This window comes from Diadema antillarum, unplaced genomic scaffold (assembly GCF_040938485.1).
Source record: "Diadema antillarum isolate AM-2024a unplaced genomic scaffold, OU_Dant_1.0 seq00000578_RagTag, whole genome shotgun sequence".
NCBI lineage: Eukaryota > Metazoa > Echinodermata > Echinoidea > Diadematoida > Diadematidae > Diadema > Diadema antillarum.
The window spans coordinates 764,914-780,690 of NW_027271513.1; positions in this window are offsets into that span (position 1 = coordinate 764,914).

Below are 15,777 nucleotides of genomic sequence, written 5' to 3' on the forward strand. Positions count from 1 at the left end.
AATGGTTGAGGGTAATACGAAAGTTCCTCCTGCAACAATAATTGCTTCGGCCTTATTTTCTCCAAGGGATTATATAGGGCTAGGGCTAGGGTTGTGATAGGGTTTTAGGTTTAGTTATGATGTGAGGATTAGGATTAGGGTTTATGGTTATGTTTCTGGGTAGAAATTCATGTTTGACTTAGCGTGCAGATATTCCATGGGAACAACTGTCGCAGGAGCAAATCTCCTGGAACCGGTCGAGGAAATACAAGGTGAACAAAGAATACAAAAGCGGCTTTGATTTGGCAGAATTATGAAATTACTCACCCAAATTTGTGCTTTTTCCCCTCGTTTTGATATTAGTTCTTTCGATGTTTTTTTTTCTGTTGTTTCCCCTCAAACGCGGAAAAGGTAAAAACACCCTCCCCCTGGCCCCCATCCCCTCCGCCCACCCTTCCAACACCGTGATTGCTTCTCGCTTCACGCACGGGTGCTAGGGGTCTCAGCTTGGCGGGCCTAGTCCTATACTAACAGTGGATGTTTGACCACGACATCGAGAAAACCGGTAGGCCGTCACCACCGCTCAGGGGGTACTTTACTTGAGTGAAGGTGAAAGCTCCTACCTCATTACCGCGCCATGTTTGCTGTAAAACTCTCCGAAGACATTTTATGGCAATTTTGTTTGCACGGAAGCCTCGATCTTTCCCACTAAATATATGCTGCCACTGCACTTCACAGCCTATCCCCTCCACTTTTGCTGGAGTTGTTTTTTTCGTTACAGACACACTACTGGCATTGACTGCGAGAGCGCAGGCGCTGTCCATGGAGCTGTAGCAGAAATCATCGCTGTACACTCTCATGCACATACACATATATTCGCACACATTATACACTCACACAAACACATGCAGGTTTACAGCCTAATAGTTTCAATAGACAAATTTACTAACAAATCCAAAATCACACTTTGTACAAAGAATATCTTTATAACAATAGTTGTTCCTGTGACAACGGCAGACCTCGCCCGAGGCTGACTCGATAAAACCACAATAGTCTGGGTGCCAGAGGCTGAACCTTGTTTTACCGTCCACCCAATGTTTTTTGATGGTTTTGCCCTATTTCGGGGGTGCTGAATCCGAATCCGGATGATGCAACTCTTGCTTCCTTGAGGGTTTTGAGATATTCAAGATGGCCGCCAAGATGGCCGCCCAAACCGGAAATTCCCACGTATTTCCTTCTAAATGGTGAGATATTGAAAACAAGTGATGGTTTTGCCCTATTTCGAGGGTGCTGAATCCGAATCCGGATGATGCAATTCTTGCATCCTTGAGGGTTTTGAGATATTCAAGATGGCTGCCAAAATGGCCGCCAAAACCGAAAATTCCCACGTATTTCTTTCTAAATGGTGTGAAATTGAAAAGAATTGATGATTCTCCCTATTTGGAAGGTGCTGAATCCGAATCTGGATGATGCAACTCTTGCATCCATGGAGTTTTTGAGATATTCAAGATGGCCGCCAAAATGGCCGACAATTAAAACCGGAAATTCCCATGTATTTCCTTCTAAATGTTGAGAAATTAAAAACAATTGATGGTTTTACCCTATTTCGAGGGTGCTGAATCCGAATCTGGATGATGCAACTCTTGCATCCATGAAGTTTTAGAGATATTCAAGATGGCCGCCAAAATGGCCGCCAATTAAAACCGGAAATTCCCACGTATTTCCTTAAGGTGAGATGTTGAAAACAATTGATGGTTTTGCCCTATTTCGAGGGTGCTGAATCCGAATCTGGATGATGCAACTCTTGCATCCATGAAGTTTTAGAGATATTCAAGATGGCCGCTAAAATGGCCACCAAAACCGAAAATTCCCACGTATTTCCTTCTAAATGGTGAGAAATTGAAAACAATTGATTTTTTTACCCTATTTCGAGGGTGCTGAATCAGAATCTAGATGGTGCAACTCCTGCATTGTTGAAGATTTTGAGATAGTCAATATGGCCGTTAAAATGGCCGCCCAAAACGGAAGTTCCCATGTATTTCCTTCTAAATGGTGACAATTTGAAAGCAATTGGTGGTTTTTATCTTATTTTGAGTGTGCTGAATCCGAAGCTCAGGATACAACTCTTTCATCCTTAAGGGTTTTGAGATGATAAAGATGGTCGCCAAAAATGACCGCGAAAAACGGAAATTCATATGTAGACCCCCTATTTCCTTCTAAATTGTGTAAAATATAAAACAGTTGGTGGTTTTACACTATTTTGAGTTTGCTGAATTTGAAGCTCCAGTATACAGCTCTTACTTCCTCGAGGGTTTTGAGATAATAAAGATGGCCGCCAGAATGGCCCCTAAATGACCGTCAAAAACGAAAATTTCCATGTGAGCCCTATATTACCTTCTAAATGGTGTGAAATTGAAAACAAGTGGCGGTTTCACTCTATTTCGAGGGTGCTGAATTCGAACCTGGTTGATGCAACTTTCGTGTTCTTTTTTAAGGGTTTTGAGATGTCCAAGATGACCGCCAAAATAACTGTCAAAAATTGGTAAATTTTAGGCCCTATTCAGCACCCTCGAAACTTGGTTGTTGAAATTCGTCCATTCTTTAGGGTTTTTAGACGTCCAAGATGACAGCCAAAATAAGTGGCAGAAATTCCAATGTTAATATATTTTTTAAAATGAATTGATGGTCTTACCCTATTTCGAGGGTGCTGAAGGTCTTTGAAGGTTTTCGGACATCTATAAATATCCTTTATGAACGGAAACTCCTTAACATGTTCTTATACTGAAATGGTGAAGTATTGTGCTCCAACGCGAAGCGGGAGATTAAACCCATGCAGGGTGAAAAGCAATAATTCGTATTCTTGAATTCAACTCAGTTGAGCGAATTTGTCAAATCAGCCAAAATTTATTGAAAGTCAAAATGACAGTCACAATGGTATTGTAATAATATACTGAGATATTCCGATATGTCTCAAACGGAACTTTAAAGGGATTGTACAGTTTTGGTTGAGACCTATTTTCAGGTTTTCTAACATTTTGGGGTGAAATAATGAGAAACCTCTTATGAAATATGACAGAGCACGTAATTCTATGAGGAATTCAACGTTTATTTGATGAAAATTGGTTTTGAAATGGCTGAGATATCCAAAAAAGAGTGATTCTGATAAAGTGTGGGACCCACACTTTATTACGATCGCTTTGTTTTACTTTGTTTTTGGATGTTTCAGTAATTCCAAACCCGATTCTCATCAAATAAACTCTGAATTCCTCTTAAAATGGTATGCTCTGTACTATATCATAAATGTTTCTCGGTATCTCGCAAAAAGTTAAAAGCCCAATTCTCATCTTCACCAATACTGTACCATCCCTTTAACACGTACTGGAAAAAAGAAGAAGTGATATTGACATCATACTGAAACGTACAAACGCAAAGAAAGATACGATTGAAAATGTCTTTATGCATAATTGTTATGAAATAATGCTTGTGGTCTCCAATAATATGGCTCCATAGATGTAAAGTTAATCCTTTTCGGCTATCAATAGAGTAAAATTAAATTATGGCATGTTGGTATTTGCAGTGTTGAAACTTGTCTTGTATTCTGACGAGTCTCGCCTCGTATTCTTGTGAAACTTGTCGCATATTCTGATTAGGTCATTGGAAATGGTTGCATCCATGACCACTATAGTAGATATCAATAAGGGTAATTTCAAAAGCACTCTGCGCGATTATGATATTCGTAAGTACTGGATTATCAACTATTACCTTCCATGTTGTCGTTTGATTTTTATTTAGTTCTTTTTTCCAAGGCGCGTTACCTGTGATTTGTCCGTCCCCTCGTGTGTGTTTGTAATAGATTATATATACATATATACATACATAATGTTACATCATATTGAAGAAAAAATTGAAGCATAACAATAAAAATGTTCCACTCGTGTCTTCAACAATGTCATCAAGACCACCAATATAAACCAAATAACCAATTTGAGTGTTCATGGATAAAGAGATTAAAACTGCTCATGGATTAAGGCAGGTAATGTTGGGTAATTTCAGTACACTTCTCTACATCACTATCAAAATATGATTTAGATGAACATGTCTTGTCCATTAATTGTTGGTGTTCAAAACTTATCCATTATATGTAGAGGAAACAGTGTAATCTTGCAATTATTCAACCGCATCTGTAGTCTTGAAGGGTTAATTATTGCTGGCACACTTGTATCGTACCAACTCAAAGCTATCCAGTAGAGCTGGTTTCACTGTATATACAGCAAGTTCAAACTGTGCCATTGACGAAAACCATCAATTGTTATCAATTTCTCACCATTTATAAAGAAGGAAATACATTGGAGTTTCCGTTTCGGCGGCCATTTTGGAGGCCATTTTGACTATCTCGAGGTGCATCATCCAGATTCGGGATTCAGCACCCTCGAAATAGAGTACATTGTAAAACCATCTACTATTTTCTATTCTCACCATTTAAAAGCTAATACATAGATATTTCCGGTTTTGATTGGCGGCCATTTTGGCGGCCATTTTGGCGGCCATTTTGGCGGCCATTTTGGCGGCCATCTTGAATATCTCAATACCCTCAGGGATGCAAGGTTTGCATCATCCAGACTCGGATTTAACACCATAGAAATAGGGTAGATCACATCAATTGTTTTCAATTTCTCACCATTCAGAAGGAAATACATGGGAATTTCCGGTTTTAATTGGCGGCCATTTTGACAGCCATTTTGGCGGCCGTCTTGAATATCTCAAAAACTTCATGGATGCATGAGTTGCATCATCCAGATTTGGATTCAGCACCTTCCAGATAGGGAGAATCATCAATTATTTCCAATTTCACACCATTTAGAAAGAAATACGTGGGAATTTTCGGTTTTGGTGGCCATTTTGGCGGCCATCTTGAATATCTCAATATCCTCAAGGATGCAAGAGTTGCATAATCCAGATTCGGATTCAGCACCCTCGAAATAGGGTAAATCCATCAATTGTTTTCAATATCTCACCATTTAGAAGGAAATACGTGGGAATTTCCGGTTTTGGCGGCCATTTTGGCGGCCATCTTGAATATCTCTAAACCCTCAAGGATGCAAGAGTTGCATCATCTAGATTCGGATTCAGCACCCCCGAAATAGGGCAAAACCATCAAAAAACATTGGGTGGACGGTAAAACAAGGTTAGGCCCAAAAAATGGTTTTGGCACCCAGACTACAACTGATACAAAACGGTAATTTGCATCGCATTATTGAGCAGACAAGGTGACGAGGGAATGGAACACTAAGTAGTTTGTCACTATTAAATACTGGTCCTTGAACGAACAAAAATGACCACAGGGTATACACTTGAATACAATAGCATATAAGAAGGCAAGCAGGCTAATTCGATACGATATAATACACAGCTTGTCATCGACATTTTCTACGTATGTGTAAATGTGCATTATAATGTATCATAACACGTACGTGTGATCTGTATACGTGGGCTGTGTGTGTAACAAAACCATGTGTATGTAATAATATGTGCTGAGTGTGTATCCGTTTGCTTTCATATTCGTATTACATGTATTCCCTTTGAAAGAAAGATAGTGATTTGATAACCCTTTGACGTCATAGTCAGCATTGAGATACAAAAAGCTACCACCGTTCTCTCTCTCTCTCTCTTTCAAGCTATCATTTCCAAAAACAGATTTTCGTTACGATGAAATGCTTTACCAAATTGCACGCGCTGGAGGCTACGGGCACCACTGATACGGCTAATTCGAGCTAATTGAAATGGATCAGCCGTTTCTGTGCCTTTCAATATCGCGGTTTGGAGTATACACCGTTCCGTCTCCGGTGTGCATCTGTACATCATGAAGAGAAATTGTGCTTTCTCGGGTGACATCGCGTGAAACTAGCACCTTCGGGGTTTCATCGGGGTAACCTATCAAACGTAGATTGGTCAGGCGTATGAGCAACCGGTTTGACGTGGCATGATAGACAAGCCAATCACTGGAATTGAGGAATTTTGTAGTGGCTTGCAATCAGCCAATTTATATTTCTGTTATACTACGATGGATTACGTTGTTTCCTTGAGTAGTTCGTTATCAATTTTCGGTAATTGACTGTGTGTGCGTATGCGTGTAGACTCAACGCTATTGTGCACTTTACAAGGGAAAAAAGAGCTGATTTTCTCACTGTTGCTCTCTGCGTCATAATGTGCAGTCTATAATGCTTGTATTTTATCTTTTGTGTGATTCATGAATGATTATTCTATTTTCTCAATCAATGGTTTTAGCGTTATAATACCCAAGGATACATCACGCCTCTTTATGCTACCCGAGGGAGCCCTCTTTCGCCTACACAGACATGCTAGGGCACTGAAACACTGATTGATTTTTTTCCACTGGCTCTACAAATTTGCAGCAGAAAAGCATAAAATATGATCTCCATTTATCACGTCCCTTTTGGATTGTGGTACAATGTATTATGATCATATAGTGTTAGCAGGCGAAAGCGTAAGCAGTCGGCGGAAGTGACGCAAATGTATTGTACTGAAACGCGTCATTTTATACATGTAAAAGAATAATTTTAATGCCATAAACATGAACTGTCTGTGTGTGTGTGTGTGTGTGTGTGTGTGTGTGTGTGTGTGTGTGTGTGAATTGCATAGTGTGGCACTAAACAGAAGCACCTTGAAACTCCATCTTTCCTCGGTCTGCGTAACAGAAACTCGTGTTATGGTTTTATTGTAAACCACGAAGTATGACGAAAACCCGTATTGTCATTTGTAGTGAATGTTGCCTATGCATGTAAATAACAAAATAAAAACCCACGCACAACAGCAACCAAATATACACGTGCGGCAAACAGTTTGTCACCAGCCGTATACCGCACGGGTGTGCATAGCTCTTCAGGCCGCAGTCAAATCGAAATATCGTCTGCTGGAGATAGGCGAGGAGGGTTATGCGATGTCAACAAACGCGGGAAACCACATTCCGTGATGAGAAGAAGAAACCATCCCAAGTTTAATTTCGCGCATTACTCGCTATCCTTACGAGAAGGCACGTTTCGTGTTATCTAAGAAAATACCCTAGTCTTATTACTTCAAACTAAGTTCGATATTTCCTTGAGCTTTCTGGCTTCGTATGGACGGACTTAATTGTATTATATTTATTTAAGAACTATAAGTCAATACCTTTTCTTAGATGATTTCATGATTTATTTTGCCTTTCCCTCACTATGTCAACACCTGCCAGTGATGGCATATAACAGTACATCATATCAATGTCATTAGTTTTCATCGTACTTTACCGTATGGCGCTACAGAACTGTTGCAAAGACAGTGGCAGTATTATAGTATGCATGACTTTGAATGTTCATATGAGTGCGAAGACACCAGTAACATAATGAGTGCAGGACCACTCATTATTGAAAGCCAATGTCCAATGTCTGCTCAATTTATAAATTTTGATAAATTTAAGAAGAGCTAGCACTAGTCTACAACGTCCAGTCGTGATTACATTGTATATTACAAAGGCTCAACACACCACGCTGTGTATCTTCTAGCCAGTGAAATAATTTTCCCCAGATACACCTGAACGTTCATTATGTCTATACATCACCCATCTTTCCCTGTAAAACTTTTTTTTTCTTTCGCACGAAGCAAACAATGTGTGAATTCCGTGAATTTGAAGTGTACAGGGCATGAAATAAAAACGAAAGATCGTATGGATTTCCAGGGCAATATCGTCCCACAAACTTTAGCTATTAGGCCTGCGAGTTAAGGGTTTTATTAACAATACTCCCAAGAAACACCAAACCATGCCAGCTATACTGAAGGCAGGTAAACAATTTCACCCTGTCCACCTCCAGCCCTAGAGGTCCTCGTGTTTCGTTATTCTATACCTTATCCCTAATGGTCACTTCTCCATTCACTTTACACCCTTACTCTTCCAATCTCTCCCGGCGTTGTTGTTTGTGCCTCTTCTTCGACGTCCGCTCTTCCCTCTCGTACATGTACAATATATATATGCTTGTCTCTGATTTCTTAACAATCTGCTTGCATACTGTATATCAAGAGCTACTTCCTGCTCTCCACCTCCCCCCCCCCCTCGCACTCCATCACTTTCTTTCTCTCTCTCTTTCTCTTGCTTTAGGTGATATCTCGAAGTTTCTTCCCGCCTCCCTTGACCCTCGTCGTGCCCTCTTTTCGAAGGCGTCTCAACCTCTTCCTCCTTCTCCTCCTCGTCCTCCTCCTGCTGCTCTTTTTTTAACGAGCTTTCGGAGGGTGCGTTGACGGTAAATCAACTAAACCATGCAGCTAGTCTTTATTTCTATCGCTTCATCGTCTTTTTTTTTTTTGGGGGGGGGGGATGGGGGTCTCTCGTAAAGAACTCACAAACCGTCTCGAAATCGAAGAAAATCTCACTCTGTGTGGTCGTTACTGGAAATAAAACTACCGACAGGAGCCTAGAGTAGAAACATTCTACTTCAGCTACTAGACATGCTCAGTGAATTTCAGCACAAGGTTCGAGGATGTCTCCCACTTAATGCAATTAGAAGGCGCCATACATTTCAAGACGCACTGACTACTTTACTTTCGAGAAGGGTGCCTGTAATTTTACTGTGGTAAAGAAGTCGCGGGAAACTGGGGGCGAAATTCAACATAATACAATGTCACTTTGATACGCAATATAAACTTTTGTTTGTGAATTTGTCGAGCGAGAGTGTGCGTGTGTGTTTGTCGTTGTGTGTTTAATTAGGAGTTGCTTGTAGGGAGTGTCACAACTTCAATGAGGTATACGGTTTCAACCTCGGGCTTAGAAGAGTTCGCGTAACTACCTGGGACGTTTCTCGAATTTGCGGAGCTGCATTCCAACACACAATACCCGCCGCCTGCAGGCGGCGAGAACAACAGCGTGTCAATTACAGAACTGATAAAGGGTCACATTGTTAATGCATACAGTTCGGTCTTCTGGTTGGTATCGGTAAAGCGTGCGGGCACTGTATACTCTTTGTGTTTTTGTGATCAATATAATTTTGTTTTAACACCTTTTCTCCGTTTGTCTGTCTGTCTGTCTTTCTCGTTCACGGGGATGGCTTCTGGGTAGTTCACTTGCGATGATAAGTGACATCACACAGCCATTAAACTCGAATGCACAGACAGACAGACAGACAGACATACAGACACAAACAGACACACGCACATTGCTGCTTGTCATCTAGAACAAGAAGTCTTTTAATCGGACCAGACAAATAGGCAAAAAACAACCAAACAACCAAAACAAACCTATCTACTCGTATTTTCTTATGTGCTTTGAGAATTGAATTGACCGCTACAAAAAAGCATTGTTGTGAGGGTTTGTACTAGTAATTCATGGTCGCTCAATCATGGTTACGTCGACAGAAAGCGTGTAAGGTATAATCGTGTCCCTAAATGCTGCACCTGTGACAAACGAGACAAATTTAGCGCCCTAGCACGCGCCTTCAAAAACTACTAAATACGTTCTGTTGCAAAATCTGACAAACCATGATAGACAAGTGACATTGTCTCTTAATATCTCGTTTTCCGTTAGGGGAAGGGAAATAATACAGTGTACAAAGAGAGAGACAACAAAAATACATTCATCACAGTGCTGAAGATAGTTCGTGTGTGTATATTATGTGTGTGTATAGTGGAAGTTCGCGTGGACAGCGGTAGCCTTATGGTGTCAGCGAGCAAGCAAGTTGCCTGCCTAAATGAATACGGCATATGTACATGCAATAATCACGAGCAATATAGGCGAGCTGTAAATTCTGTATAAAGTGAATTGACCTTGTACAGGCTTCGTAGCCCGTAGCTGTGATAATATGGGCTGAGACGCCGTCAGTACACCGGTATACTTTACCGTATCACCTCTTACCAACAAATCTATGGGGAACATACTGGTACTCTACACGCAGCAATGAAACCCCTTTCCAGTCTTGTCGCAATTCGCTGTGTATACAATCAATTATAATGTGTAATATATTATCACAAGAGTGTTCATGAAATGGCTTACTTATATACCCGACTGGCGACAGACACACGTTGTATCAATTTTCCTCCCTATTGGTTAAACTATAACCATTATAAAGGAATTAAAATATATAGGCCTTATATGATATTCATTTATTTATTTTCAGATATTCTATTACACAAACGCTTTAGATAAATGTGATTATTCATCTATGACCAAGTAGGATCAGTAATTTGGTTACACAGAGCGAGTGATTCAAAATAGCTATAGCCCGACGTTATAAAAACAGTATAATATAGGCCTATACATTTGAATTTACTAATCAGCAATAATGATAATGTGATAATGTGACAATGGTCATGACAATTACCAGAGAGCATGATTTTCTGCTGGAAAGATTGATGGAAACGCGCAGAGTTTACGACCCACGTGGAGAGGGGAGACTCCCACCACCAAAACCGCCACTGAGTTACCATCTTCATTAGATAGCGCGGCGCCGTAAGTCTGTGTTTTTGCGGGCGATCTACTACAACAGAATTCTTTATGAACGCCAACCGTTCTTTATGAACGCCAACCGAGGCATTGCATGATCGATCAAACGATCACCCTTCACCGCGATATACCCGTCTGACTTGCAAGCAATATCTAAACTTGTATGTCAATGAATATTCTTTAAAAAAAAAAAGGTTTTGCAAAATATATGAGACACCTGTTTCTTGACAAGATAGCCGACTTTAGTAATACAAAACTTGATAGTATTCAATCAATGCGTTCTGTGTAAAAAGAGGGAACATGACATCAACATTGTAACACATGTCTATCATCACTATTAACCTACAAAAATCGTTCAGAAATAGAATGATTAATTGATCTACGTGCTACTCCTACTGGGTGATTTTGTATCAATATTAAACGGAACCACGCGGTGGCCACTACTAAGATACAATCAATGAAAATCTCTGGTTTCAGCCCACACAGCGATAAACCTCGAAACCATGTACTGATTTCGAACCAAATCATCCGCTCGCCACAAAGAAAAAAAATACTCTCTTTTGCTCCGCTTTATCCATACAATACATACAAGCGTGCTCATCGCGGGTCCTGTCTAAGCAATCACTGCAAACCTGTAATCAAACCTGTTGCTTCTGCCCGCCTTTTTGAGAGTATAGAGAAGGAAAAAAAAACCCCACACCAATCAAACAAGAAAATCAGCGCAGACCTAACGCTGCAAAGATTGCTGCATTACCTCATTTCTATGCAAAGTCGAGGAGATTGCAATCTGTTCTCTCTGAAAACAAACTGCGCGGGGGACAAAATTTTGCCTTGAAATCAATAATAATCCCTTCCTTCTGTCAATTATTTCGCCGATCTACCGAGCAAACGATACTTGCAAGCCGTTTTCATTAAACAGATTGGTGATCGGCGGCGCCTTTTTCCTCCTCCCTTTCGATGTTTACTTTCTCCATGGCAACAACAATGGAAGTCGGATGCGGCGGGCTGGCTGCATTAGGAAGCGCTCTATAGTACGAGCATGAAAACGTTAGTAAGATGGTAATCAGATGTACTCTGACAGCAACTAGCAGTAAAAAATGGTATCAGCACACGTAGATCTACTCTCTTGGTACGTTGTGTGCTATATTTTATTTCTATTCTGGCGTAGAACGACATAGCGGTGCTGAAGGTCTTGATTCCTGTGGTTCGTGTTGATTACTGTTGTGGTGGTCGCTATTGTTTTGGTAGTCCCAATTGGGCATTTCAGGCATTATTCTCATTTTGATTGTCATAGCGTATGCTTGTTTCACTATGTCAACCGATAGAATGTAAATTTTGAATATTTGACCACATTCTCCGAGCGAGACAGATGAATAATTGCCATATATACTCAAACTCCCCAAACTTCAACAAACAATACGAAACAATATAGCCGCCCAAATTATTATCTTCTTTGGTGTCGAACAACTTACTCACCCTACCAAGGAATATCTTGACGGATTCGTAGTTAAAACAAACAATGACAGGCTGTGTACCGAAATGAAAATCAATAGTAACTTATACTTTGTGTACTTACCTTCAACTCCATCCTCAAATTTCTCGAAACAGATGGTCCATAATCCTGACGACATCCTTTCAGTTCTAGTCACATTTACGGTCCTTATAAGCGTTCCGTTCTCCATGTCCGTGCCGTTGTATTCCTCTCTCGTCTCCTTGTACATGTACTCGGTCTCGATCCAGTGGTCCGTCGCGATGGCAACGAGACTGAGGATGAAGGAAATGGTTCCGAGGACCACTCCCGCGCTGCAGAGGATCTTAAAATAGCGCGCGGCGAACTGTTTCATGGCGGCGGGCCAGCGATCCCGCCTGGTGCGCCCAGTCTCTGGAGCTGCCGCCCGTGCACCCGCTCCACCCATACCTCTGCCCGACACCCCGCTGCTCTGTTCCGGCATCTCCTGCGGGTCCAGAACCGGATCCTCGCTGTCCCCAGAGCCCAGCGACCGTCCGTTCGCCTGACGCCTTCCCGCCTCTTTATCGTCTCTCCGGTACCGTCTGCTCCGCCGTAGCCTTCGCAGGTAGCCCACTACACTGCTGAGCGAAATGGTAACACCGTGTGTTCCTTCGTGCCCCGACATCCAGATGATATTGTCAGCCAATCAAAAGCAGCCAGGCATGTACATAAGAGAATAGATATTTTTAATACACGAAGGCGATCTTCTAATCCCGTAATGGGAAGGCTAACATTTTTTTCCCTCTCTCTCTTCCCCTCCCTCTCTCTCACTGTCTCTCCGCACTACACTAATTAGAGCCACGAACAGCATTGATCCGCTGTCGCGGTGGATGTTATTAGTTTTATGTAAACCGCCAATTCACCGATCGTTCCCTGAATATCGACTCCGATGAAACAACAACTACAATGACAATCTCAATAGAGTCACACAGCGGATCATGGAACTAATTCATGTCTAACATCCATGATGGCATGATCTATGATAGCGATGGATGAAGCAATCAAAAAGGCGACTCGTCCTATTCGTGGGATCACAGTCTGGCGGGCAAATTACGGCATGCGCCGGTGCAGACGAAATGCAATAATGGAGGGAGACTACCCCGGTCACATCACTCACGTCGCAAGGCGAACATGATGATTCTCACAAGACGCGGAGTTTAGGGCGAGACAAGCGACATCGCGGCGATCAGCCGTAGTAGCGCAGACGAGATGTCATTCCCCAGCTCTCACTTTGCGACGAGGCGTGACAGCGAGCGCGAGTTCGCCGGCTGAGAGGGAGTAAGACGACACCATTTGCTCACCGCCACGGCCGTCTCTCTGACAGTCACCACCTAACCTCGTGTTTGCTTTGCGGTCGGCACCGAGTAATAAACACTTCTTCGCGACACACACAGGAATACCGCTCGTGACCTTAATCTCGTTCGTGGCTCTACAATTTTACATATTCAGACACCTGTTGGAGTTACTGATACGAAAATCCGCGGGAAATTCTTGCAAGAATGTCAACACTTTTTATAAAAAAAAAAAAGATAGGTGAGACAAGCTTCGACTTTGAATTAGAACCAATCTGAACATTCCCGTCTCTACTTTGAAAATAAATTAAACACAAGTTGATTAAGAAATCGTCATCGCATACTATTAATTAGCAACCCCATAAGACGAGACGAAAAGCGATTCAAGAGAAGAAATAAAATGGTCGATGTAAAGTCGGAATTAAGGTTGTTTTCGAACTGCAGTCGACCGCCGCCTGGTAGCGCGACAGGAACATGGGAGACTGGCGTTGGGCAGACGATACGTTTACTTTTGTCCAAATTGGCGAGAAATTACCGTCATTTCCTACCTCGCCCGGCACGCGTCCGTTTATGTCCAGTTTTGCGTGCACACCAACGCACAGGCGCCACCGCGAGGAAAAAAAAAAAAAAAAAAAAAACACCGTCAGAAAGCACCGTGCTCCGTGAAGTGTTTCAAACAAGGCGAGGAGTACGAGTGCGCGCGCATTTATCTTTCTTGCTCTTTCTCCCGCAGCTTGCCCCATATCACTGCCACAAGTTTAATGGTGTATTGAACATCACTTTCTCTCTCTCGGTCTCGCCACCCCCCCCCCTCCCCCCCCCCCCCGTTGCTCCCTCCCTCTCTGTCCGTAATGAATGTTCCGAGTAATGGCTGGCTTTCTGAATAATTCATGACCATTTCTTTACCTTCCCGCGCCCATCTCCCCCTACTCTCTTTACAGGTCATAACTGTGAATTATGGATACCGTCTCTGAAGGGCCCGCGATATTTGCACACCATCAACCAGTTTCGGACGGAACTTGGTCCCGATGCTGTACCAACTTCACAAGTCGTGCCGGCCCGAGGCTAGGTAAAAGCGGCAAATACGCAGTGCACGTCTCAAAATGAGCCTTGGGCACAGCAAGAACAAATCGTTGACTTTAATATCTCAAAATTAACTTCTTCAAGGGAAAGGATTAAGTTATGACAGCACTATACATCCAAACTAGTTAATTCTCTTGATGACTTTTCGTTTTTGTTACAATTTCAGCCGGAGCAAATTCCATAGGCGGTCAACTTGCATTTAAATCAATCTTCTCCTAGGCTGAGTAACGAAATCAAAAGAAAGCGTAGATGAGGTTATTGTGTTCCAAATGTCTTTCGACATTTTCCCCCAAGTAGCGTTGACAGAAAGAATAACGGTGAAAGATATTCTTAAACAGTAACACAAAAATAATGTTTCTGGCAATACATATTTTTTTTGAAAAAAAATATATAGATGCAAATACAAATAGATATAGATAATAGGTATATAATGGAAATAGATATAGATATATAGATATAGATATATAGATGTAGATATAGATATGAAATGAATACAAATATGAATATAAATATAAATGTATATACAAACAAATACGTAAATAAAGAAATACATATACGTATCTGTGAGGAGAGAGGGGAGGCCTAACCTCTAGGCATATTATTTTGTGAAAGTTTAATAGCATCTTTAGCCGAGCAACATTTAAAAAAAAAAATTAGTGAGATTAAAAAGATTTGAAAAACGAGAATGTCGAGGAAAAGGCCGTCTTGACCCGACGCGTCGGGTCAAGATAGCCATTACACACACACACACACACACACACACACACACGCACACACACAAAATACACACACACACACAATACACACAATGTATAATCAGTTATCTGAGCTGCCCGAACCCATCGGCAAGCCTAGGTATATTTTCTATTTTCCAAGAAACAACTTCTCTTCCCCTGCTCCCGTCTCGTTTGATGCTCTATGTTTTTTCCTTTTCTTTTTATCTCCCTCCCCCCCCCCCCCCCCAACAAAATGTGAAGACAGTTAGTAAACAGGGCCACGGGCTTTTTTTGGATTGGAGCAGGAATCTATTTGATATTTATATAGTGCAAAAGAAGTGAGATAAAATTCAAGGAAACATGTACAATGCCACGAAAAGAACATAAAGAAACGTTGCAAAGCTCAAGGGTAATGGATGGGAGGGGAAGGGCAGATAGAAAAAAAAACATAAACAAAATATAAGTGAGTGAGAGAGAGAGGGAGAGAGAGAGAGAAAGAGAGAGAGAGAAAAGAGAGAGAGAGAGAGAGAGAGAGAGAGAGAGAGAGAGAGAGTATATTATGCCTTGGATAGCCTGGAGCAGGAAGATCAAAAGTGACAACAATTCTCTATCGGAGAACAGCAGTACCGATATTAAAATTTTAGTACTAAACTTGCATTTTGCAGAGGAAAAAAAGGCATAATCATGTTAGTAAAAATGAACTCATCATCAAAATAT